Source organism: Phyllobates terribilis, unplaced genomic scaffold (genome assembly GCF_046119375.1).
Source record: "Phyllobates terribilis strain yellow unplaced genomic scaffold, ASM4611937v1 Scaffold_10__3_contigs__length_209671492, whole genome shotgun sequence".
Classification (NCBI taxonomy): Eukaryota; Metazoa; Chordata; class Amphibia; order Anura; family Dendrobatidae; genus Phyllobates; species Phyllobates terribilis.
In genome coordinates this window covers 156,441,900-156,468,233 of record NW_027362770.1, presented here as the reverse complement: position 1 = coordinate 156,468,233, position 26,334 = coordinate 156,441,900, and the positions used below count along the sequence as shown (strand labels likewise).

The window sequence follows — 26,334 nt, the reverse complement described above, 5'->3', positions numbered from 1 at the left end:
GGATGACTGAGACGCATTTTATGGTGCGCCCCCTGGGCCGTGGGGTACTCGGTGCCGGGCCGATAGATGCAGCCTGGAAGCAAGTAAAGAATCCTCCTTGTCAGGTGAAGTTGGAGGCCTTCCCTTTCCACTAAACTCTTTGGCCCTGCTACTTGTAGTTGTGCGGTGGCCCTCGTCCCTGAGTGCGGCGTTTCTGTACTCACCCGTATGGCAGGCAGCTCGGGCCTTGCTGGTGCGTCGCTCCCACGTGGCGGTGCTGGACCCTGCGGTGCTGCTGAGCCTCCGGGCGTCTGATGGGGCCAGGAGACCTGCAGTCTCCTGCCCTTCGGTTTCTGCGGCTGGGCCTTCAGTGCCCCACAGACACGGACTCCGGTGTCCGGTTCTTCTGTGCTGATGCTTCTGGGGTGAATTGCCGCGCAGCTCCAGTCCCCAGCTCCTCTCTCCTCAACATCCTCTCTTCAACTCCTCACACTGACTCACTAACCCCGCCCCCAGATACCAGTTGCCAAGGGGAGGAGCTCCCCTTGCTGGTCTGGAGCCAGGAAAATGTTGCATGTTTAGTACCTCTGACTAGGGGACCCCTACTTGCTTCCAGGCATGGCATTACCTCTTTTGAGGGAGGCAATGCCGCTGTGGCAACAGGACCCCTGGGGTGCCACATATACTTTATGGCGATTTATGGGCTGTGCATTATACTACTATGGATGACTATGGGCTGTGCATTATACTACTATGTATGACTATGGGCTGTGCATTATACTTTATGGTGGACTATGGGCTGTGCATTATACTTTATGGTGGACAATGAGGTGCATTATACTTTATGGTGGACTATGAGGTGCATTATACTTTATGGAGGACTAAGGGCTGTACATTATACTGTATGGAGGTCTATGGGCTGTGCATTATACTTTATGGGTGACTATGAGGTGCATTATAGTTTATGGAGCACTAGGGGCTGTGCATTATACTTTATGGGTGACTATGAGACGCATTATACTTTATGGGTGACTATGGGCTGTGCATTATACTTTATGGGTGACTATGGGCTGTGCATTATACTTTATGGGTGACTATGGGCTGTGCATCATACTTTATGGAGCACTACGGGCTGTGCATTATACGTTATGGGTGACTATGAGGTGCATTATACTTTATGGAGGACTAAGGGCTGTACATTATACTGTATGGAGGACTATGGGCTGTGCATTATACTTTATGGGTGACTATGAGGTGCATTATAGTTTATGGAGCACTAGGGGCTGTGCATTATACTTTATGGGTGACTATGAGACTCATTATACTTTATGGAGGCCTATGGGCTGTGCATTATACTTTATGGGTGACTATGGGCTGTGCATCACACTTTATGGAGCACTACGGGCTGTGCATTATACGTTATGGGTGACTATGAGGTGCATTATACTTTATGGAGGACTAAGGGCTGTACATTATACTGTATGGAGGACTATGGGCTGTGCATTATACTTTATGGGTGACTATGAGGTGCATTATAGTTTATGGAGCACTAGGGGCTGTGCATTATACTTTATGGGTGACTATGAGACTCATTATACTTTATGGAGGCCTATGGGCTGTGCATTATACTTTATGGGTGACTATGGGCTGTGCATTATACTTTATGGGTGACTATGGGCTGTGCATCATACTTTATGGAGCACTACGGGCTGTGCATTATACGTTATGGGTGACTATGAGGTGCATTATACTTTATGGAGGACTATGGGCTGTGCATTAAACGTTATGGGTGACTATGAGGCACATTAAAACTTTATGGATGACTATAGGCTGTGCAGTATATTGTAAGGAGGCCTATGGAGAGTGCATTATGCCCCATGACTTTTGGCCCTGATGAGTATAATGGATGATTTTATACTATACATTAAAGAACAGCGGCAGAACATTGGGGATATATATCAGGATGAGTCCCAGAATAAGGGACATATAAACCAGGATGGAGAATGTATATACAGGTGCATCTCACTAAATTAGAATATCATCAAAAAGTAAATTTATTTTAGTTCTTCAATACAAAAAGTGAAGCTGATATATTATATAGAGTCATTACACACAGAGTGATCTATTTCACGTGTTTATTTCTGTTAATGTTGATGATTATGGCTTACAGCCATGCACAAAGCAAGGACCATAAAGGCAAAGTTGTGAGAGTTTGGTGTGGAAGATCCTGACTGGCTGCACAGAGCCTGGACTTCAACACCATCCAACACCTTTGGGATGAAGATTGCTGGTCAGGAGGACCACCCATCCAGCATCAGCTCTTCTGAAATAAGGGGCAAAAATTCCCACAAACGCTTCCAAAATCTTGTAGAAAGGGACCAACTCCAAATTAATGCCTAAGGATATAGAATGAGATGTTATATAATTCTGCACCCCTATATGTGTGTCCATATGGTGTATATGTATAATAACAATATAAGAAACACATTGGATTATAAGATGCTTCTGCACATATGTGGTCATGGGTGTGTGGGGGGGTCCTATTATTTCTAACAATTTGCTGTATCAGAATATTTACATACATTTATAAACCCTCCATAGACTTTATTACATATGATTATATTGGATCTCATTGGCTGAAGGGCACATTCTAGAATGTTGTGACATCACAGGATCGGCGCCATGGTGACCTCTGCCTGGACATTATGACATCATGAGGACTATATAAGCAGCCGCTCGCCCGGAACTCCTCTGAGGGTTGTAGTAGAAGTATTACAGTGAGTATACGTGTCTTACACTCCTGTCCGTCCTTATTATTCCCCATTTCCTACCTACATAAGTGTCTGATTTCTTATGACAAGCTTCCTCTCCTTCCAACTTCTCCCATCCCATACATTATTAATGAGAAAACCTTATATTTGTTAATTAGCTGGTAATGGAAATATTTACTATGGATACAATTGGTATTTAAGATTCGGCTATTTATAAGGAAACTTCTCTATTTCTCCAATTTAGGATTTGGCGTTTATTTGTATCGAGAGAAAATCAGAGAACAAATTATGTAAGTCCGAAATAAGAAAAGTCATGAATCAGAATAGTGACCGTAATGCTCCCTCTATACATATATATAATAATGAATTTCTGTGTCTGATGTCCGTTCTTTATTCACGGACAAATGCCCGGACCAATCAGGTCACTGCGATTACAACAATATCAAACTTGTATTTTTGTTTTATTTAAGTGGTGAAAAAAAAATTACTACAATATTAGCTTCAGTCTCCATTTTTGAATACCCGTAACATTATTATTTTTGGTGGATGGAGCTATGTGGGGCTTGTGGTTTTTTGCGTGGTGACATGATGTCTTTATTGATATTATTTTGGGGGAGTTACGACGCTTCGTTCGCTTCTTAGTACTTTTTTTGTGGAGTTGTAGCAATCAAAATCGCGCAATTTTCCCATTTTGATTTATTTTTTTGCTTTACACTTTTTACAGATTGGGTCAATTCATTTTATATTTTCATAGATCGGACTTTACTGAACACGGTGATACCAAATATGTGTATTTTTTTTTCTTTTGTTTATTATTAACTGGACTAAAGGGGGTGATGCTACGCATTGAAAAGAATCTATCACCAAGTTTTTCCTTCACCATCTAAAAGCATTAATTCCAGTGATGTGTCACTTACTGGGCTGCTGGCTGCAGTTTTAATAAAATCCCTGTTTTTTCTGCTGCAGATCTAGCAGTTATCTGAATGCTGAGCTCTATCTAGCCCCGCCCACATCATTGATTGGCTGCTTTCTGCGTGCACTGTGCATAGGCAGAAAGCTGCCAAACAGAAGTGGGTGCAGAGTTACACAGAGCTCATGAGTGTGGAGGACTACATGGCAGCAGATTTACTAGTCCTCTAGTGATAATCTCCTGCTGATAAAACACTGATTTTATTGAACCTACAGCAAGCAGCTCAGTGGGTGACATCTTGCTGGAATAAGGGTCTCTGACCCTGCATCAAGCTGCTCCAATATTAAATAGCAAAAAACCTGCTGACAGTTTCCCTTTAACAGAGTAATATAGTAAATGTAAAACTGTTGTCAAAGAAAGGACCTAGAATGGAGGGAGAAGGGGAGAACTTACCACATGTGTCATGGTCGCTATAATACTGCTGAACAGCTGAATAATTCCTGGCGTTTGTAGATTTCACTATCAGATCTATTCTCCATGTACAATAGGGAGGAGCGTATCACCTTCCTCAAAGAAGACATTCAGGAGAAGACAATCTTCCTGGAGAAGATAGAACAGATGATGTAAGTGCTGAGATTTATTGCGCTAATGAAAGCAAACGTTCTGGATGATAAATGATCAATATTCTTACAGTTTCTCCCCTCCCCCCACTGACTGACTGTGGGGTAATTACACTTTACCCCGAGTTACAAAGGAGCAGATCTTACAACTTTCCAGCCTTTACAGTCATTTTCCTCCAGCTGAAGTCCTAGATTCCTCTTTCATTGCCCCATAAAGTGTGATGCCAACAAAAGTGTCCCCCAAACACAGTATGATACCCCCATGGTGAACTCCTTCACATGCACAGTATAATGACCCTACTGTACCCCACCTCAACTGTCAAGGCAAAGTATGCTGACCCCAACACAGTATGATCCCCCAACTGTGACCCCCACACAGCCCTTCAAGCCCTCCATGCAGTATAATGGGCCTACATGCAGTATAATGGCCCCCACACTTTATAATGGCCTGCACTAGCCCTCAAAATAGTATAATAGCCTACAAACTGTATGACAGACCCCACAAAACCTTCAATTGCTTCCATATATTATAATACACCCCCCATAATCCTCCATATAGTATAATACACTCCCCATGGTCCTCCATAGAATATAATGCACCACCCAATGGTCCTCCATAGAATATAATGCACCTCCCATGGTCCTCTATAAAATATAATGCACCCACCATGATCCTCCATACAGTATAATGCACCCCCATGGTCCTCCATATAGTATAATGCACCCCATGGTCCTCCATACAGTATAATGCACTCCCATGGTCCTCCAGACAATATAATGCACTCCCCATAGTCCTCCATACAATATAATTCACCCCCATGGTCCTCCATACAATATAATGCACCCCATGGTCCTCCATACAATATAATGCACCCTCATGGTCCTCCATACAATGTAATGCATCCTCCATGGTCCTCCATACAATATAATGCACCCCCCAATGGTTCTCCATACAATATAATGCAACTATTATGGTCCTCCATACAATAAAATGCACCCCCATGGTCTTCCACACAATATAATGCACCCCCATGGTCTTCCATACAATATGATGCACCCCCATGGTCCTCCATACAATATAATGCAACCCTCATGGTCTTCCATACCATACAATGCACCCCCCATGGTCTTCCATACAATATAATGCACCCCCATGGATCTCCATACAATATAATGCACCCCCATGGACCTCCATACAATATAATGCACCCCCATGGTCCTCCATACAATATAATGCCCTCCCTCATGGTCTTCCATACAATATAATGAACCCCCTTGGTCCTCCATACAGTATAATGCACCCCCAATGGTCCTCCATACAATATAATGCCCTCCCCCCATGGTCTTCCATACAATACAATGCACCTCCCGTGGTACTCCATGCAATGTAATGCACCCCACATGGTCATTTATACAATATAATGCACCCCTCATGGTCCTCCATACATTATAATGCACCCCCATGGTCCTCCATACAGTATAATACACTCCCCATGGTCCTCCATACAATATAATGCACCCCCTGTGGTCCTCCATACAATACAATGCACCCCCATACATTATGGCCACCAGTCACTGATTTAAAAAAATAAATACAATACTCACCTCTCCTCGTTCCACCCAATACTCTGGTCTGCTGAGTCTGTGGTGTGAAGCACCGCACATCTCAGAGCAGTGGGCGCTCTGTAATGACATCATCGCGCCCGCTACTCTGACCCGTCAGACTCCGAGGCAGAATGATGGGCGGTAGGAGATGACAGTTGGTGCTTATTAAACTCTATGGAGAGGAAGAGGAGGATGGAGCAGCTAGAGGCAGACAGACATTCTGCTGCAAGTTCTCCTGAAACAACAGCTCCAGGTCTCCATAGAACTTTCTGAGCACCAATCGTCGTCTCCTATCTCAGTAAAGGGAACATTTGTGTTCACTAATTAGAGATTTTACCCGTGAATTAAGAATTTTGAGAATGAACGATTAGTTCAGGAGGAGAAAGAAGCAGATTTCTCTTTAATAAGATATATTACAAGTTTCTTATTTTCACATGTACTATTGATTCACGAGAAAAAATAAATAAAATGATGGTTACTCTAAATTGTGTGATTTAATATGATGGCTTAATATCTGAGATGGATTGGGAAGGCACCAATCAGAGGTGGACATAGCACTGGTGCAGCCTCTGTAGATGCACAGGGGTCCCAGAGCTAAGGGGGTCACTTTCATAAGAATGATGCATTATGATGAGCTATTGGATACAGAGGCCCAGATATTATTCCTGCACCGGGCACTTTTCTGTCTGTGTCCACTCCAGGCATCAATGCTCATCAAAAATCCTAATAACTACATTCATAGATTTAACAATTCTTACATTTAGTCCAGAGCTACACTGAGACTTGTAGTGCTGCCGATTCATCTTTACCTAATGGGTGATAGCTGAAGCCAATAACATTGCATAGAACATATTCATTGCAATTATAGCTGTAGGGGTTGGTCCCAACCTAGCCGGGGGTCCGACCGCTGGGTCCTCCAGCCATCCAGAGAACATTCTTCTGAAGTTAGGTGTATACATGAGGAATAACACTATTTCTGGCCATTAGATGACTTGTGTCCTTTATTTTTCACTAGTGTTCACCTCTCTCATGTTCAGTTGTCTCTGATCTAGAGAGCAGAGACTCACTGTTATGATGTCTCCTATGCAAAGCACACACATACAGAACGATTCCTCATAATTTTTCTCTACTTAACGCATGTTTAGAAGCAGCAGCAGTACTCAGCAGTCTAGCTGTGAATCCAGCTCTGTACTCAGCAGTCTAGCTGTGAATCCAGCTCTGTACTCAGCAGTCTAGCTGTGAATCCAGCTCTGTACTCAGCAGTCTAGCTGTGAATCCAGCTCTGTACTCAGCAGTCTAGCTGTGCATCCGGCTCTGTACTCAGCAGTCTAGCTGTGAATCCAGCTCTGTACTCAGCAGTCTAGCTGTGCATCCAGCTCTGTACTCAGCAGTCTAGCTGTGCATCCGGCTCTGTACTCAGCAGTCTAGCTGTGAATCCAGCTCTGTACTCAGCAGTCTAGCTGTGCATCCAGCTCTGTACTCAGCAGTCTAGCTGTGCATCCAGCTCTGTACTCAGCAGTCTAGCTGTGAATCCAGCTCTGTACTCAGCAGTCTAGCTGTGCATCCAGCTCTGTACTCAGCAGTCTAGCTGTGCATCCGGCTCTGTACTCAGCAGTCTAGCTGTGAATCCAGCTCTGTACTCAGCAGTCTAGCTGTGCATCCAGCTCTGTACTCAGCAGTCTAGCTGTGCATCCGGCTCTGTACTCAGCAGTCTAGCTGTGAATCCAGCTCTGTACTCAGCAGTCTAGCTGTGCATCCAGCTCTGTACTCAGCAGTCTAGCTGTGCATCCAGCTCTTGGATAAGTTAAGCTCCTATCTGGCTGCAGCACTATGTTTCTGTGTCTCTCGCTTCCTGTTTTCTCCCTCTGCCCTTCACCCTTCCTCCTCTACAGACTATAATAGGCATTGTAATCAGACACCGCACTGACCTGACCGGCTGTCTTGCTTTCACCAAGATAGATTTAACGTGTGTTTTTTTCTTCAGAGTAGACAGTGAGTTCAGGAGGCGGGGGGAGCAGAAGTGGCTCATAAGTGGAGACGGAAGCAGATTTCTCTAATAAAATAGATGACAAAGCTTCTTATATTTGCTTGTACTATTAAGTTTCTGACCATTTATTATAAGTTGATGTATCTTCCTTGTACGATAGTGATGACACCAGTGAGGATCCAGAGTCTGAAACACATGTGGAATTGGCGGACCTGATCTCGAAGAACATGGTGACTATGTAAGTGTAGAGAATTACTGCTCTCATAGAAGTAAACCTTCTAGATGACGCCATGATATAGATGTTTCCTTCTCCCCAATGTGTGATTCTCTGTATTCAGGACAGATAATATAAATCCTGTCTGCACGTGATAGATAGATGATAGATAGATAGATAATAGATAATAGATAGGTAATAGATAGATAATAGATAGATAATAGATAGATGATAGATAATAGATAGATAATAGATAGATAATAGATAGATAATAGATAGATAATAGATAAATAGATAGATGATAGATACATGATAGATAATAGATAGAGAATAGATAGATGATAGATAATAGTTAGATAATAGATAGATAATAGATAGATATCAGATAGATGATTGATAGATATCAGATAGATGATTGATAGATGATTGATAGATGATTGATAGATGATTGATAGATTATAGATAGATAATAGATAGATAGATGGATAGATAGATAGATAGATAGAGGGATAGAAAGAGGGATAAATAGATAATAGATAGATAATAGATAGATAGATAATAGATAGATAGATAATAGATAGATAATAGATAGATAATAGATATGTGTCATATTTTATTACAAAGATGCCAAAGTGTTTTTTTAAGGGTTACAAACATTAGAGGAATTGTTATTTCACTTATTAAATACAAGTGAGAAAAAAAAGGAAATTGAGCAATTATCTTAAAGGGAATCTGTCACCTGAAAAAATGCTATTACCAGCAGATATGGGATTAATCGACAGGTTTATAGCTTTATGAACCTGCCCGGTGCCGGCACTTGGAGCCCCGCTGCTGGGAAGAAATGAGTTTTATTCCCACCGGCTTCCAGTCATAGAGGCGGTGCCGGTGGGGGATCAGTCACCGCTGTGTATAGAGAGAGGCGGCTGTAACTGAAAGCAATGACTGACAGCCGGCCCCAATCCTGAGCCAGTGTCAGTCAGTACAGGGACGGATACAGCCGGCACACTCTATTCACAGCGGTGACTGATCCAGCCGCTGCCGACCATCACTAGAGGCTGCTGGGGGAATAACGTTCATTTCCTCTCAGCAGTGGGACTCTCAGTGCCGGCACCGGGCAGGTTTAGGACACTATTAACCTGCAGATTAACTCCATATCTGCAGGTTAATAGCACTTTATCGGGTGACAGGTTCCTTTTAATGTGACTTCTGTAATAATATATATTTACTTCACAATCCAAGATTTCAGTCCAGCAAAGCAAAGATAATCCCATAAATCGTAATATTTATTCCACCATGGACAAAATATGATAATGATAAAGAATCCAGGAGATAAAGGGTTATTCCAGGAGATCGGTAATGACTTCTCAGTGCCCCAGACCCTCACTGATGAACAGTATTTTTACAGGGGGATACAATAGATTAGAGAATAAATAAAAGTATACGTTTTCCACCTGGGGGAACAATTTTTTTTACATGCATATATTTAGTTGCTAAACGCCATTTTTGTAATTTGGTTTCATTACACATTTTGCACCATTAGGCTTTTACCGGATCTGTTTCCTTGTACATTCTCAAATTTGGAGAAAAAAAAAAAATTCCCCATTGTCGCCATTTTCCGAGTCGTTTTTATCAATATATATGTACAAAAAAAAAAAAAGTCTTAATCACCCCCTCCCCCGCCTTTTCATATTAAAAAAAAAAGAATTACAAGAAAAACATTTGATATCATCGCATCAGTAAAAATCTGACCTATCAAGATATAAAATTATTTTAACCAGACGTAAAACATCAAAAAGAAAAAAGGCGAAACACGAGAATATCATTTTTTCGGTTGCTGTACGATGCATATGACGCGCCCCCTGGGCCGTGTGTGTAGGGGAATACCCGGAGCCGGGTTTCTGTGTAATGCTGGGGGTTGTAGTCTCCGTGGCGGCGACCTGGTCCCGTGGCTCAGGGTGGTCAAACCAGTGGCAGATCAGTTTCTTTGGTTTTGTAATCTCTAAATGTCCGACTACGCCACCCGTGGATTGCGGTCACTGAGAACCGCCGCTGCAGGGCAGATCACTGAGGCTGATGTTGTATGTGCAGCAGGGGGTAGTATAACTCCCCACGGGAGGAGTATAGCCTCAGGGCAGTGAGCGCAGATAGTAGGGGTGATGGTGCGCGGGAGCAACAGTAATGACTCAGAGTCCAGTGATGCAGTCCAGGGTCTTTACTCACAGTTTTAGACTACAAGCCACTTCTGCGCAGGTAATGGCTGCCCACGTCGTCCTGTGCTCACCAGGTGAGGGGCTCGGCCAACTCCCAGGTACTTTTGGAGTGCTTGTCAGGACCCCCTTCGTGTGTCCTTTCTCTGGCCTGTCGTACCCCTCAATTGACCACGTTTCTGTCCTGCTGCCTCGGGCCATGGCGGGCAAACGTTTGTTCCATTTCCCTGGGTCCTATGTGGTGCTTTCCTAACGGGTGTAGTTAGGGGCCGTGCATGTACAATGCCACGGCCTCCGGTTACTAGCTGAGGGTAGTTGCTCTCCTCCACTAGATGAGGGATCCGGTTCCCTTTTCTTGGCCTGACCCCCTTACTCTGGTAGCGGCGGGCGTGCGGTGGCGGCTAGCCGGTCCGCACCCCTGGGGTCCCTTCGGTCTTCTCCTAGAGCTTCCTCCATTCCTCTCCTCTCCGTTCCTCTCCTCCAGGACCAGGCCTTGAGACTTGGCCTGCCTGCGGAGCAGAGCCCATGCAGAGCCTCTGCTCCCTCCCACTCTCTACTTCTTTCTCCTTCTCTTTCTCTTCTCTTTCTCCCTGACTCTAAGATGGTGCCCACCATATATACTCCTCTATACAGTGCACCCTGGATCTACTCTCCCCACCCACAGACTACTGGGTTCCCCCTTTCTAGGTGTTCCCTCCCCCCACTCCAGCCAGGGACAGGGACAGTTATGCTCACACCCGGGAGCATTGTCGCCCTGCCCCCCGGAAATGTGGTGTAGTGCATGTGGGTGTTAGGGTCCTGAGCCACACTCCATCCTTACCTGGAAGTGAGATATCACACCTCTGGGTGAGATGCAATACCTCTGTAGCGACCGAACCCTCGGGGCGCTACACATAGAAAATGCAGTAAGAATAAATTGAAATGTCGTTTGTGCACCAAAATGGTATCAATAAAAAAGAAAGCTCCGGTCTACAGCTACAGGGCTCAGAAAATGGGGCCACAAAACATTTATTATTTACAAAGTTTTACATAATTATTAAACATTAAATCCTAAAATAAATCTTATAAGTTTGCGGTCACTGTATTTGAACTGACCTACAGAATAATACCGCCCTAAAGAATAATACCGCCCTAAAGAGTAACACCGCCCTAAAGAGTAACACCGCCCTACAGAGTAACACCGCCCTACAGAGTAACACCGCCCTAAAGAGTAATACCGCCCTAAAGAGTAATACCGCCCTACAGAGTAACACCGCCCTAAAGAGTAATACCGCCCTAAAGAGTAACACCGCCCTAAAGAGTAATACCGCCCTAAAGAGTAACACCGCCCTAAAGAGTAATACCGCCCTAAAGAGTAATACCGCCCTTAAAAGTAGTACCGTCCTACAGAGTAATACCACCCTACACAATAATACCGCTTTAAAGTGTAATACCGCCCTACAGAATAATTCCTCCCTAAAGAGTAACACCGCCCTAAAGAGTAACACCGCCCTACAGAATAATACCGGCCTACAGAATAATACCGGCCTACAGAGTAATACCGCCCTTAAAAGTAGAACCGTCCTACAGAGTAATACCACCCTACACAATAATACCGCTTTAAAGTGTAATACCGCCCTACAGAATAATTCCTCCCTAAAGAGTAACACCGCCCTAAAGAGTAACACCGCCCTACAGAATAATACCGGCCTACAGAATAATACCGCCCTAAAGAGTAATACCGCCCTTAAAAGTAGTACCGTCCTACAGAGTAATACCACCCTACACAATAATACCGCTTTAAAGTGTAATACCGCCCTACAGAATAATTCCACCCTAAAGAGTAACACCGCCCTAAAGAGTAATACCGCCCTAAAGAGTAATACCGCCCTACAGAATAATACCGCCCTACAGAATAATACCGCCCTACAGAATAATACCGCCCTACAGAATAATTCCGCCCTAAAGAATAATACCGGCCTAAAGAATAATACCGCCCTACAGAATAATACCGCCCTACAGAATAATACCGGCCTACAGAGTAATACCGCCCTACAGAGTAATACCGCCCTAGAGAATAATATCGCCAGGCCATTTTCCTGTTTTCAGTACATTGTATGGTAAAGTGATTGGTGTAATTCAAAAATACAACTCAACATGCAAAAAATCAAGTCCTCAAATGATTATGTAGACCAAAAAATAAAAGGACATGGCTCCTGGAAGACTAGAAGTAAGAAATGAAGGTTCAAAAAAGGAAAATTTCCTAGTCATTATATCATTAAATAAGTCTGGGATCGACGTATATTAAAAGTAAATAATTCGGGCAGTTGGACCATAAGGTCTATCTATGCCGCCAACCTTATAGGTTTCTTCTGTCCATGTACAGTGATACAGTGAGCGCCCTCCAGTGGTAGCTCCACATAGACAAAATTGTATCATTTGCGAGACAGATGGAAAATGTTGGCAAAGTATTTTGAATGGAGGCGAAAAGGCAGAATTTGTTCACTAATTCTCTTCATATTGCTGATATTTCTACCTTTACATATGAGATGATGATATATGTTCCATGTACCACAGATGGGAACTGTTAGCAGAGAAAATAGAAATGGAAGAGAAAGAACTGTGCAGGATGGAAAAATCTTTGTAAGTGCCTTTTTTTTTCCAGGTAGAGATGATATAAAACCTTTCTGCACACACTATGTACCTGTCTACACTGATGGTTGTCATTCAGGGTGTGAAAGTCATGTCTCAGTCTAGGAGGTTTATAGGACACATGATTCAGATGGATTGTATTTATCGGACCCTGTAATATGGGCACCAGGAGAAATACAACATGAGCCAGCATTTTCCTTTGGCTCCTTTAGAAAAACACGATATATAATTATAAGTATGTATACTTTCTATAGCATAGCCCCTGTCTAGGATCCTGTATTTGGGGAAGCTGTCTCAGGAGGTCAGCACATACCCAATCTGTATCCTCATAGATATGGCTGAATAGTGGAGCAGAGAGCCGTCAGCTCCCCGCACCACCACACAGCCTGTGCTCTCTGCACTGTCTCAGGAGGTCGGCACATGTTTAATCTGTATCCTCATAGATATGGTTGAATAGTGGAGCAGAGAGCCGTCAGCTCCCCGCACCATCACAGAGCCTGTGCTCTCTGCACTGTCTCAGGAGGTCGGCACATGTTTAATCTGTATCCTCATAGATATGGTGGAATAGTGGAGCAGAGAACCATCAGCTCCCTGCACCATCACACAGCCTGTGCTCTCTGCACTGTCTCAGGAGGTCAGCACATGTTTAATCTGTATCCTCATAGATATGGTTGAATAGTGGAGCAGAGAGCCGTCAGCTCCCTGCACCATCACACAGCCTGTGCTCTCTGCGCTGTCTCAGGAGGTCAGCACATGTTTAATCTGTATCCTCATAGATATGGTTGAATAGTGGAGCAGAGAGCCGTCAGCTCCCTGCACCATCACACAGCCTGTGCGCTCTGCACTGTCTCAGGAGGTCGGCACATGTTTAATCTGTGTCCTCATAGATATGGTTGAATAGTGGAGCAGAGAGCCGTCAGCTCCCCGCACCATCACACAGCCTGTGCTCTCTGCACTGTCTCAGGAGGTCGGCACATGTTTAATCTGTATCCTCATAGATATGGTTGAATAGTGGAGCAGAGAGCCGTCAGCTCCCCGCACCATCACACAGCTTGTGCTCTCTGTACTGTCTCAGGAGGTCGGCACATGTTTAATCTGTATCCTCATAGATATGGTTGAATAGTGGAGCAGAGAGCCGTCAGCTCCCTGCACCACCACACAGCCTGTGCTCTCTGTACTGTCTCAGGAGGTCGGCACATGTTTAATCTGTATCCTCATAGATATGGTTGAATAGTGGAGCAGAGAGCCGTCAGCTCCCTACACCACCACACAGCCTGTGCTCTCTGCACTGTCTCAGGTCTGGTGCAGCAGACACAGTGATGTCTCTAGATTACGCCTGTAACGTCCAGCCACACAGTATAGATCAGAGCAGCCTGTAGATTCATGCTCATCATGGGAACAATGCTTTGTGAGATTTTTTGTTTTTAGCTATTGCACTATTCTGTGTGTTTTGAGGCTGGGCACTGGTGAGGGCTTTATTATGCATTGGGCTGAGTGTGGAGGAGTATCTTGGGGCATTATACTGTGGGGCATCATTCTGCGAGATGAAAGCCTTGGGGCAGCATACTGTATGTGGATGCAAATTTTGGGGCGTCATGAGTAGGGGCATCATAATGTGTGTGCTGTAGGTATTATCCTTTGGGTGGGAATGCAGCACTGGATCATTATACTGTATGGGGGAGCATCATGGCGTGTAATCACTGGGCCATCATACTGTATGGGGGAGCATCGCGGGGTGTCATCACTGGACCATCATACTGTATGGGGGAGCATCGTGGGGTGTAATCACTGGACCATCATACTGTATGGAGGAGCATCGCGGGGTGTAATCACTGGGCCATCATACTGTATGGGGGAGCATCGTGGGGTGTAATCACTGGGCCATCATACTGTTTGGAGGAGCATCGCGGGGTGTAATCACTGGACCATCATTCTATATAGAGTAGCATCGTGGGGTGTCATCACTGGGCCATCAAACTGTATGGAGGAGCATCGCGGGGTGTAATCACTGGGCCATCATACTATATAGAGGAGCATCGTGGGGTGTCTTCACTGGGCCATCAAACTGTATGGGGGAGCATCGCGGGGTGTAATCACTGGGCCATCATACTATATAGAGGAGCATCGCGGGGTGTCATCACTGGACCATCATACTGTATGGGGGAGCATCGTGGGGTGTAATCACTGGACCATCATACTGTATGGAGGAGCATCGCGGGGTGTAATCACTGGGCCATCATACTGTATGGGGGAGCATCGTGGGGTGTAATCACTGGGCCATCATACTGTTTGGAGGAGCATCGCGGGGTGTAATCACTGGACCATCATACTATATAGAGTAGCATCGTGGGGTGTCATCACTGGGTCATCATACTGTATGGAGGAGCATCGCGGGGTGTAATCACTGGGCCATCATACTGTATGGGGGAGCATCGTGGGGTGTCGTCACTGGGCCATCATACTGTATGGGGGAGCATCGAGGGGTGTAATCACTTGGCCATCATACTGTATGGAGGAGCATCGTGGGGTGTAACCACTGGGCCATCATACTGTATGGAAGAGCATCGCGGGGTGTAATCACTGGGCCATCATACTGTATGGGGGAGCATTGTGGGGTGCCATCACTGGGCCATCATACTGTATGGGGGAGCATCGCGGGGTGTAATCACTGGGCCATCAAACTGTATGGGGGAGCATCGTGGGGTGTAATCACTTGGCCATCATACTGTATGGAAGAGCATCGTGGGGTGCAATCACTGGGCCATCATACTGTATGGGGGAGCATCGCGGTGTGTCATCACTGGGCTACCATACTGTATGGGGGAGCATCGCGGGGTGTCATCAGTGGGTCATCATATTGTATGGGGGAGCATCGTGGGGTGTAATTACTGGACCATCATACTGTATGGGGGAGCATTGTGGGGTGTAATCACTGGACCATCATACTGTATGGGGGAGCATCGCGGGGTGTCATCACTTGGCCATCATACTGTATGGAAGAGCATCGTGGGGTGTAATCACTGGGCCATCATACTGTATGTGGTAGCATCGCAGGGTGTCATCACTGGGTCATCATATTGTATGGGGGAGCATCGTGGGGTGTAATCACTGGGCCATCATACTGTATGGGGGAGCATCGTGGGGTGTCATCACTGGGCCATCATACTGTATGGGGGAGCATCGTGGGGTGTAATCACTGGGTCATCATACTGTATGGGGGAGCATCGTGGGGTGTAATCACTGGGCCATCATACTGTATGGGGGAGCATCGTGGGGTGTAATCACTGGACCATCATACTGTATGGGGGAGCATCGTGGGGTGTCATCACTGGGCCATCATACTGTATGGGGGAGCATCGTGGGGTGTAATCACTGGGCCATCATACTGTATGGGGGAGCATTGTGGGGTGTAATCACTGGACCATCATACTGTATGGGGGAGCATCGCGGGGTGTCATCACTTGGCCATCATACTGTATGGAAGAGCATCGTGGGGTGTAATCACTGGGCCATCATACTGTATGTGGTAGCATCGCAGGGTGTCATCACTGGGTCATCATATTGTATGGGGGAGCATCGTGGGGTGTAATCACTGGGCCATCATACTGTATGGGGGAGCATCGTGGGGTGTCATCACTGGGCCATCATACTGTATGGGGGAGCATCGTGGGGTGTAATCACTGGGTCATCATACTGTATGGGGGAGAATCGTGGGGTGTAATCACTGGGCCATCATACTGTATGGGGGAGCATCGTGGGGTGTAATCACTGGACCATCATACTGTATGGGGGAGCATCGTGGGGTGTCATCACTGGGCCATCATACTGTATGGGGGAGCATCGTGGGGTGTAATCACTGGGCCATCATACTGTATGGGGGAGCATCGTGGGGTGTAATCACTGGGCCATCATACTGTATGGGGGAGCATCGTGGGGTGTAATCACTGGGCTATCATACTGTATGGGGGAGCATCGTGGGGTGTAATCACTGGGCCATCATACTATATGGGGGAGCATCGTGGGGTGTCATCACTGGGTCATCATACTGTATGGGGGAGCATCGTGGGGTGTAATCACTGGGCCATCATACTGTATGGGGGAGCATCGTGGGGTGTAATCACTGGGCTATCATACTGTATGGGGGAGCATCGTGGGGTGTAATCACTGGGTCATCATACTGTATGGGGGAGCATCGTGGGGTGTAATCACTGGGTCATCATACTGTATGGGGGAGCATCGTGGGGTGTCATCACTGGGTCATCATACTGTATGGGGGAGCATCGTGGGGTGTAATCACTGGGTCATCATACTGTATGGGGGAGCATCGTGGGGTGTAATCACTGGGCCATCATACTGTATGGGGGAGCATCGTGGGGTGTAATCACTGGACCATCATACTGTATGGGGGAGCATCGTGGGGTGTAATCACTGGGCCATCATACTGTATGGGGGAGCATTGTGGGGTGTAATCACTGGGTCATCATACTGTATGGGGGAGCATCGTGGGGTGTAATCACTGGGTCATCATACTGTATGGGGGAGCATCGTGGGGTGTAATCACTGGGTCATCATACTGTATGGGGGAGCATCGTGGGGTGTAATCACTGGGTCATCATACTGTATGGGGGAGCATCGTGGGGTGTCATCACTGGGCCATCATACTGTATGGGGGAGCATCGTGGGGTGTAATCACTGGGTCATCATACTGTATGGGGGAGCATCGCTGGGTGTCATACTACGGGAATATATAGTGTGGAGGTGAGTCACATACGGGGGTATTCTACTGTGATAGACCACTCAGTGCCCTTCACAACACATCACCTTCTTTTCTGTCGGTCACAGTTGGGTGTACGATGTAGGAATGTGATACTATAAGAGCACCGGACCCCACATGTAATCACAAGTGCAGATGAAATAGAAAGTAATTGCTGAAAACCATTCTTATTCCTTCTAAAAGTGCAATTTAACCCCTTAATGACTTGACTAATTTTAACTTTAAGAAACAGTTACTTTTGTTAATAGCACAAAAAACTGCATCGGAGTTATATTAAAAAAGAAAAACTAAGGTCCTGATACATCAAGTCTTGATGAGGGGACGTAGTGGCGTCAGACTCTCCTGATCCATGAGGGGGTGTCTCGCTCGTCATGAATCAATGAATCAGGAGCATCTGACGAGTGGCGAGCACCTCTGTGCGCCACGCCAGAAATCTTACTCCAGTCTTAGTCTGGAGTAGGGAATGCCACAGCATGTCATGTATTAGATGAGCAGTGGTGTGACGCCCCTGCTGCACCCCTGTTCTGTCACAGCTATGCCCATTTTGACGGAACTGGGAAAAACTGATGTGAAAACGCCAAAAGTTGCAAAATTTTGAGCAACTCCAAGTTGTGCCATAATGTTGTGACTTTTTAATTCAATTTATGCCAGAATTCTGGTTAAATTACTTTGATAAATGTGGGCCTTGGACTGTATCAAAAACTAAAGGGTCCAGTAAAAAAACACATTATTTAACCCTTCATCATCCTGAGCTGAGAACGAAGCTGCAGGGAGAGGAAGCTGTTATTAGAGAGTGGCGCCCCCTGCAGTCACAATACATCCTAAGTGGTGCGATCGCCCCGATATGTCACCTTTGTCGGATCATTGCGGGTCTGAGGTCGCTGTGATACATTCGCTGTTGTGAAATCTTTGTCACTAATTTTCTTTTCTTCACTTCTCCTAAAGATGGATCCACAAAATCCTGACTACTCCATGGACTTTCATTCCTGATAGGTTTCCAAAACCTGTCTGGCGTCCGACCCTTGGATCCATCGAGTACGTATGTTATTTCTGGAAATATAACACTATCTGACCCGCCTGATACATTATACAAGGTTGTGTTTTCTCTGACCCGCTGGTGGAGGACAGTATTTGTAGTGACCCTGGTACTTATTGCTCTCACCTAACACATAGGATGATCTCTGTTTCATGTCCTATAGGGAGGAGACCCCAGAAGAGATAATGGAGGACGCGGTCAACGAGAAGATCGCAGTTCCGTAAGTGCAGATATTTACTGTTAATAGAAGATATAGATGTGTACCTATAATAGAAATGGAACGTAGCTGCAACATCACTTATTCTCATTCCTCCCATATCAGTCACATTAATGTGGTTTTCCAACATAAAACATTTGACCAAAGATGGTAAATGGCACAAGGACAGCGATTAGCTGCAGCGGTCACATTCATTGCTGCAGTACAGGATTTAGCATGTGACAATGTCTCTTTTAGTATTTTACACCATTTTGTCCATTTTAGTCCAACTATACAAATCCTTCTGATAGTGTTGCTGTCTCAGTGTTTGGCTATGGGGAGGTCATGTTTGGGCGGTCAGTGATGGGGGTCTGTACTCAGACCGCACTCCATGGACATCTGAACCAAGCATTAATGTATGTAGGCCCTGTGACCCCCGATCTGCACAGCTGCTACTAGGTAACAGTCAGGGTCAGCTAATCAGTGGGGTCTCCATCTGGATCCGGACGTCTGCTTCCCTGGAATTGGGGGCAGATCCTAACGATTGGTCATCAGTATTTTAATCCTGGGAGACCCCTTTATCTGTGTGATGGAGGAAATGGACATATTGTGCTAAGAAAGTATTTGGGTTGGAGTGAGAAACTGGGGAATTTCCTCTGTCCGCCACACTCCTGAGAAGGAACCTTTACAGATCCTAATCCCCCGTTACTGCACATTTCCATGACATGATATATGTTTCATGTATTGTAGGAAGAAGACCAATATCAAAGGGAAGAAGAAGACCATCAGGAGCAGGTAAGAGCTCAGAATAGATCCATTGCCTCCTTATTCTCCCCTTGTGTAGTAAAGTTAGTGATATTAACCCCTCCACGTCTTTATACCACAGGGAAACTTTAATTAATAGGAAATCTCTTTTCTGCTCTCTAAACCTGGGCTGCGTCTTATAGTAATGTGCGGCCTATAGTTCTACCTCCTGCCCGAGCTCAAGTCTGGGATAGTAATTACTAGAGGTAAAAGCCTTCTCCTGGGACTAGAAAGTTCATGTCCTATCCCTAGAATAGACAAGCATTGTCTAACCCCTTCTGGACATGGCCAGTTTCCGTTTTTTGCGTTTTTGTATTTTCCTCCCCTTCCTCCAAGAGCCATAACTTTTTTCTGTCCACATAGACGTATGAGGGCATGAGTTTTTGCAGGACAAGTTGTACTTTTGAATGACACAATTTATTTTACCACAACGGACTGGCTGGGTTTCTCCGTGATAATGGGCAAAGAGGTCTTCATCTGCATCCTGCGATCACTTTATATCGGAGCGTATTATGATGCCCCAATGCCGACGCAATATTAATGCCGCTGTCAGAGTTTGACCATGGTATTTAACAGGTTAACAGCCTAGGCTGTTATAGGTAGGTTCTGGCTGTGTGTCACAGCCATTATTTGTTGGTCATGGGGCGAGCTCACCCCAAGAGCCCGCTCCATACTCCTGCTACCGACTTGCACCCTACATGTATAGTGGATGTCAGTGAAGAGTTAATCAATGGCGGTTTTATTCACTTGAATGGTACGAGCTGAAGTACCGGGCATTTTAATTCATTCAGATGGTGACCAGGACAGACTATAAACTGTGCTACTTGCCTACTATCCCAGAAGATCAGTAGATCCGCTCACATTTCATGAGTCTTCTGGACATATTTGTAGAGTAAGCAAGTGCACTCAGTATCATGAGATCTCTGGAAATGGAGGATGTAGAGTAAGCGAGTGCACTCAGTATCATGAGATCTCTGGAAATGGAGGATGTAGAGTAAGCGAGTGCACTCAGTATCATGGGATCTCTGAGAATGGAGAATGTAAAGTGAGCGAGTGCACTCAATATCATGGGATCTCTGAGAATGGAAGATGTAGAGTTAGTGAGTGCACTCAATATCATGGGATCTCTGGGAATGGAGGCTGTAGAGTAAGTGAGTGCACTCAATATCATGGGATTTCTGGGAATGGAGGATGTAGAGTTAGCGAGCGCACACAATATCATGGGATCTCTGAAAATGGAGGATGTAGAGTAAGCGAGTATACTCGGTATAATGGGATCTCTGGGAATTGAGGATGTAGAGTTAGCGAGTGCACTCAATATCATGGGATCTCTGAGAATGGAAGATGTAGAATTAGCGAGTGCACTCAATATCATGGGATCTCTGAGAATGGAGGATGTAGAGTTAGTGAGTGCACTCAATATCATGGGATCTCTGGGAATGGAGGATGTAGAGTAAGCGAGTGCACTCAATATCATGGGATCTCTGGGAATGGAGGATGTAGAGTTAGCGAGTGCACTCAATATCATGGGATCTCTGAGAATGGAGGATGTAGAGTTAGTGAGTGCACTCAATATCATGGGATCTCTGGAAATAGAGGATGTAGAGTAAGCGAGTGCACTCAATATCACGGGATCTCTGGGAATTGGAGGATGTAGAGTAAGCGAGTGCCCTCAATATCATGGGATCTCTGGGAATGGAGGATGTAGAGTTAACAAGTGCACTCAATATCATGGGATCTCTGGGAATGGAGGATGTAGAGTAAGCGAGTGCACTCAGTATCATGGGATCTCTGAGAATGGAGAATGTAAAGTCAGCGAGTGCACTCAATATCATGGGATCTCTGAGAATGGAAGATGTAGAGTTAGTGAGTGCACTCAATATCATGGGATCTCTGGGAATGGAGGCTGTAGAGTAAGTGAGTGCACTCAATATCATGGGATCTCTGGGAATGGAGGATGTAGAGTTAGTGAGTGCACTCAATATCATATCATGGGATCTCTGAAAATGGAGGATGTAGAGTAAGCGAGTATACTCGGTATCATGGGATCTCTGGGAATTGAGGATGTAGAGTTAGCGAGTGCACTCAATATCATGGGATCTCTGAGAATGGAAGATGTAGAGTTAGCGAGTGCACTCAATATCATGGTATCTCTGAGAATGGAGGATGTAGAGTTAGTGAGTGCACTCAATATCATGGGATCTCTGGAAATAGAGGATGTAGAGTAAGCGAGTGCACTAAATATCACGGGATCTCTGGGAATTGGAGGATGTAGAGTAAGCGAGTACACTCAATATCATGGGATCTCTGGGAATGGAGGATGTAGAGTTAGCGAGTGCACTCAATATCATGGGATCTCTGGGAATGGAGGATGTAGAGTAAGCGAGTGCACTCAATATCATGGGATCTCTGGGAATGGATGATGTAGAGTAAGCGAGTGCACTCAATATCATGGGATCTCTGGAAATGGAGGATGTAGAGTAAGCCAGTGCACTCAATATTATTGGATCTCTGGGAATGGAGGATGTAGAGTAAGCGAGTGCACTCAATATCATGGGATCTCTGGGAATGGATGATGTAGAGTAAGCGAGTGCACTCAATATCATGGGATCTCTGGAAATGGAGGATGTAGAGTAAGCGAGTATACTCGGTATCATGGGATCTCTGGGAATGGAGGCTGTAGAGTAAGCGAGTGCACTCAATATCAGGGGATCTCTGGAAATGGAGGATGTAGAGTAAGTGAGTGCACTCAATATCAGGGGATCTCTGGGAATGGAGGCTGTAGAGTAAGCGAGTATACTCGGTATCATGGGATCTCTGGGAATGGAGGCTGTAGAGTAAGTGAGTATACTCAATATCATGGGATCTCTGGAAATGGAGGATGTAGAGTAAGCGAGTGCACTCAATATCAGGGGATCTCTGGGAATGGAGGCTGTAGAGTAAGCGAGTATACTCGGTATCATGGGATCTCTGGGAATGGAGGATATAGAGTAAGCGAGTGCACTCAACATCATGGGATCTCTGGGAATGGAAGATGTAGAGTAAGCGAGTGCACTCAATATCATGGGATCTCTGGGAATGGAGGCTGTAGAGTAAGTGAGTGCACTCAATATCACGGGATCTCTGGGAATGGAGGCTGTAGAGTAAGTGAGTGCACTCAATATCATGGGATCTCTGGGAATGGAGGCTGTAGAGTAAGTGAGTGCACTCAATCTCACGTTATCTCTGGGAATGGAGGCTGTAGAGTAAGTGAGTGCACTCAATATCACAGGATCTCTGGGAATAGAGGATGTAGAGTTAGCGAGTGCACTCAATATTATGGGATCTCTGGGAATAGAGGATGTAGAGTAAGCGAGTGCACTCAATATCATGGGATCTCTGGGAATGGAGGATGTAGAGTAAGCGAGTGCACTCAATATCATAGGATCTCTGGGAATGGAGGATGTAGAGTAAGCGAGTGCACTCAATATCATGGGATCTCTGGGAGTGGAGGATGTAGAGTAAGCGAGTGCACTCAATATCATGGGATCTCTGGGAATGGAGGATGTAGAGTAAGCGAGTGCACTCAATATTATGGGATCTCTGGGAATAGAGGATGCTTTTCTTAACACTGATATTTCTTTGTTTCTATCTTTCTTTTAGGCTTCTATCCTTCTTGTCCTATTTCTGCTGCAGAATGTAAAGCAGTGAGTATACAAGATCCATTCCGTACATGTCACCCCCAGGGCTCACCGTCATTCTATAATATGTTGCCTCTCCTTTTAAGATTGAAATTTCCAGTGCGCTAAACATTTACTAACTTATTACTGACTATTATCATTCATGGTAGTCAATCTGGATCTGAAACAGTTTTCTATGTCTGCTGTTCTTTGTCTGCATTTGGGCATTTAACACATCATTCCCCCAATGACAATGTTTTACACAAAGCTCCAGATCTGTATAGTTATTGTTAATATACACTCAGCCCAACAGGAGATTTATTTTTCGCATCCTTTTGCGTTTTTTTTAATTCTCCTTCACCCCCCATGTGTATCCAGCTTAACAGGGCTGAGCGGCCGTCCTATTCTTCAAACGTGTAATTTTCCAGCAGCACACGGCTTCTCCTTGGTGCCATTTACACTTAGGGGTGTGCTCACTTTTATGATATATTGTAGGTACTGAGGATAGTTCATCAATATCTTGTGACTGAAATGTGCTTTAACATTATTGTTTGTTATATCTCCACTCTATATAGGAAAACCACCTTTAAACACCTGGCAGCAATACCACCTTTAAACACCTGGCAGCAATACCACTTTAAACACCTGGCAGCAATACCACCTTTAAACACCTGGCAGAAATACCATCTCTAACCACCTGGCAACAATACCATCTTTAACCACCTGGCAGCAATACCATCTTTAACCACCTGGCAGCAATACCATCTTTAACCACCTGGCAGCAATACCACTTTAAACACCTGGCAGCAATACCACCTTTAAACACCTGGCAGAAATACCATCTCTAACCACCTGGCAACAATACCATCTTTAACCACCTGGCAGCAATACCATCTTTAACCACCTGGCAGCAATACCATCTTTAACCACCTGGCAGCAATACCATCTTTAACCAACTGGCAGCAATACCATCTTTAACCACCTGGCAGCAATACCATCTTTAACCACCTGGCAACAATACCATCTTTAACCACCTGGCAACAATACCATCTTTAACCACCTGGCAGCAATACCATCTTTAACCACCTGGCAGCAATACCATCTTTAACCACCTGGCAGCAATACCATCTTTAACCACCTGGCAGCAATTCCATCTTTAACCACCTGGCAACAATACCATCTTTTACCACCTGGCAGCAATACCATCTTTAACCACCTGGCAGCAATACCATCTTTAACCACCTGGCAGCAATACCATCTTTAACCACCTGGCAACAATACCATCTTTTACCACCTGGCAGCAATACCATCTTTTACCACCTGGCAGCAATACCATCTTTTACCACCTGGCAGCAATACCATCTTTTACCACCTGGCAACAATACCATCTTTAACCACCTGGCAGCAATACCATCTTTAACCACCTGGCAGCAATACCATCTTTAACCACCTGGCAGCAATTCCATCTTTAACCACCTGGCAACAATACCATCTTTTACCACCTGGCAGCAATACCATCTTTAACCACCTGGCAGCAATACCATCTTTAACCACCTGGCAGCAATACCATCTTTTACCACCTGGCAGCAATACCATCTTTAACCACCTGGCAGCAATACCATCTTTAACCACCTGGCAACAATACCATCTTTTACCACCTGGCAGCAATACCATCTTTTACCACCTGGCAGCAATACCATCTTTAACCACCTGGCAACAATACCATCTTTTACCACCTGGCAGCAATACCATCTTTAACCACCTGGCAGCAATACCATCTTTAACCACCTGGCAACAATACCATCTTTTACCACCTGGCAGCAATACCATCTTTTACCACCTGTAGCAAAACCACCTTTTACTACATGGCAGCAAAACCACCTGGCAGCAAAACCACCTGGCTGCGAAACCACCTGGCAGAAAACCATCTTTAACCACCTTGCAGCAAAACCACCTTTTACCACTTGGCAGCAAAATTTGTACAACACCTGAATAAATGGTTTAGGTCTCTACCTTTCCTTCCTCTGTAATTTCACTTCATTTCCTGACCCCTTTTTGTTTTCATGCTGCTCTCCAGACTGGGCAACTCCCTGTGCTTTCTTTTCTAATCCCACAACCAGAGCTGGCACTGCCCGGCTCCATTGTGCAGCTCTGCCTTCTGCCCGCCCAGTACACAGCATTGGCTGTTAGTAATCTGCCCCAGCGCTGACCTCATTCATTTTATCATTGGTGCTGACTGAGCATTGATCCTGTGCTTTTATCTGTGGCAGTGCAGCACCGATCACCACACCACATCCACAATGGTGATAGAGTCATCACATGTCCTATACATTACCCAGGGGCGAAATGCTTGTGGTCGCAGAAAGTGCCACTGAGCCCATGCTGACGCCAGTGCCTACTGCAGTTAGATGTGCACCAGAGGATGCACAGTCAGCTGAAGTGTGTTGCGGTGCAGTGACACGCTGGGTCCCTGCACTGCAATTCACACCGCTGGCTAATCAGAGGCCAGCAGCTGACGTTTGTATGGCAGGCAAAGATGTCGCATGGCAGTGACGTTACTCTACACACACAGTCTGGCTTATGCTGCGGTTACACCCTGTTTCATCATAACATAGGTCAAGCTGCCAAACTTCGTTCTGTGCTGCTACATGGTAGCGTGATTGCCATGGCCAAAATCACTGTGTAACCAGCATCTATATATATAATCGTGTTATCCCGTCTGTCTGTCTGTCTTTCTGTCTGTCTGTCTGTCCTGGAAATCCCACGTCGCTCATTGGTCCGGCAGCGGCCAATCAGCGCCGTGGGATTTCTCAAAAAAGATGGTGGCCGTTAGCGGCTCATCTGCGGGACGGAGATGCAGCCGGGACATGACCGGCGCAAGGCGCCCATCTCCCGGCCGGTAGCAGCAGAAGAACCTCGACCGCCGGAGCCATCTGCAGGA

At 45.5% G+C, this 26,334-nt stretch overlaps 1 long non-coding RNA gene across 1 annotated transcript; it reads right to left on the bottom strand.

Annotated features, from left to right (window-relative positions):
- Positions 1-2,265: 2,265 nt before the first annotated feature.
- Positions 2,266-25,493, bottom strand: LOC141164175 (uncharacterized). The gene is made up of 3 exons (XR_012250863.1): positions 25,407-25,493; positions 4,114-4,260; positions 2,266-2,375 (listed from the first exon to the last, which is right to left on the bottom strand). It is a non-coding gene; the product is annotated as an uncharacterized lncRNA (long non-coding RNA).
- Between the last annotated feature and the right edge of the window lie 841 nt (positions 25,494-26,334).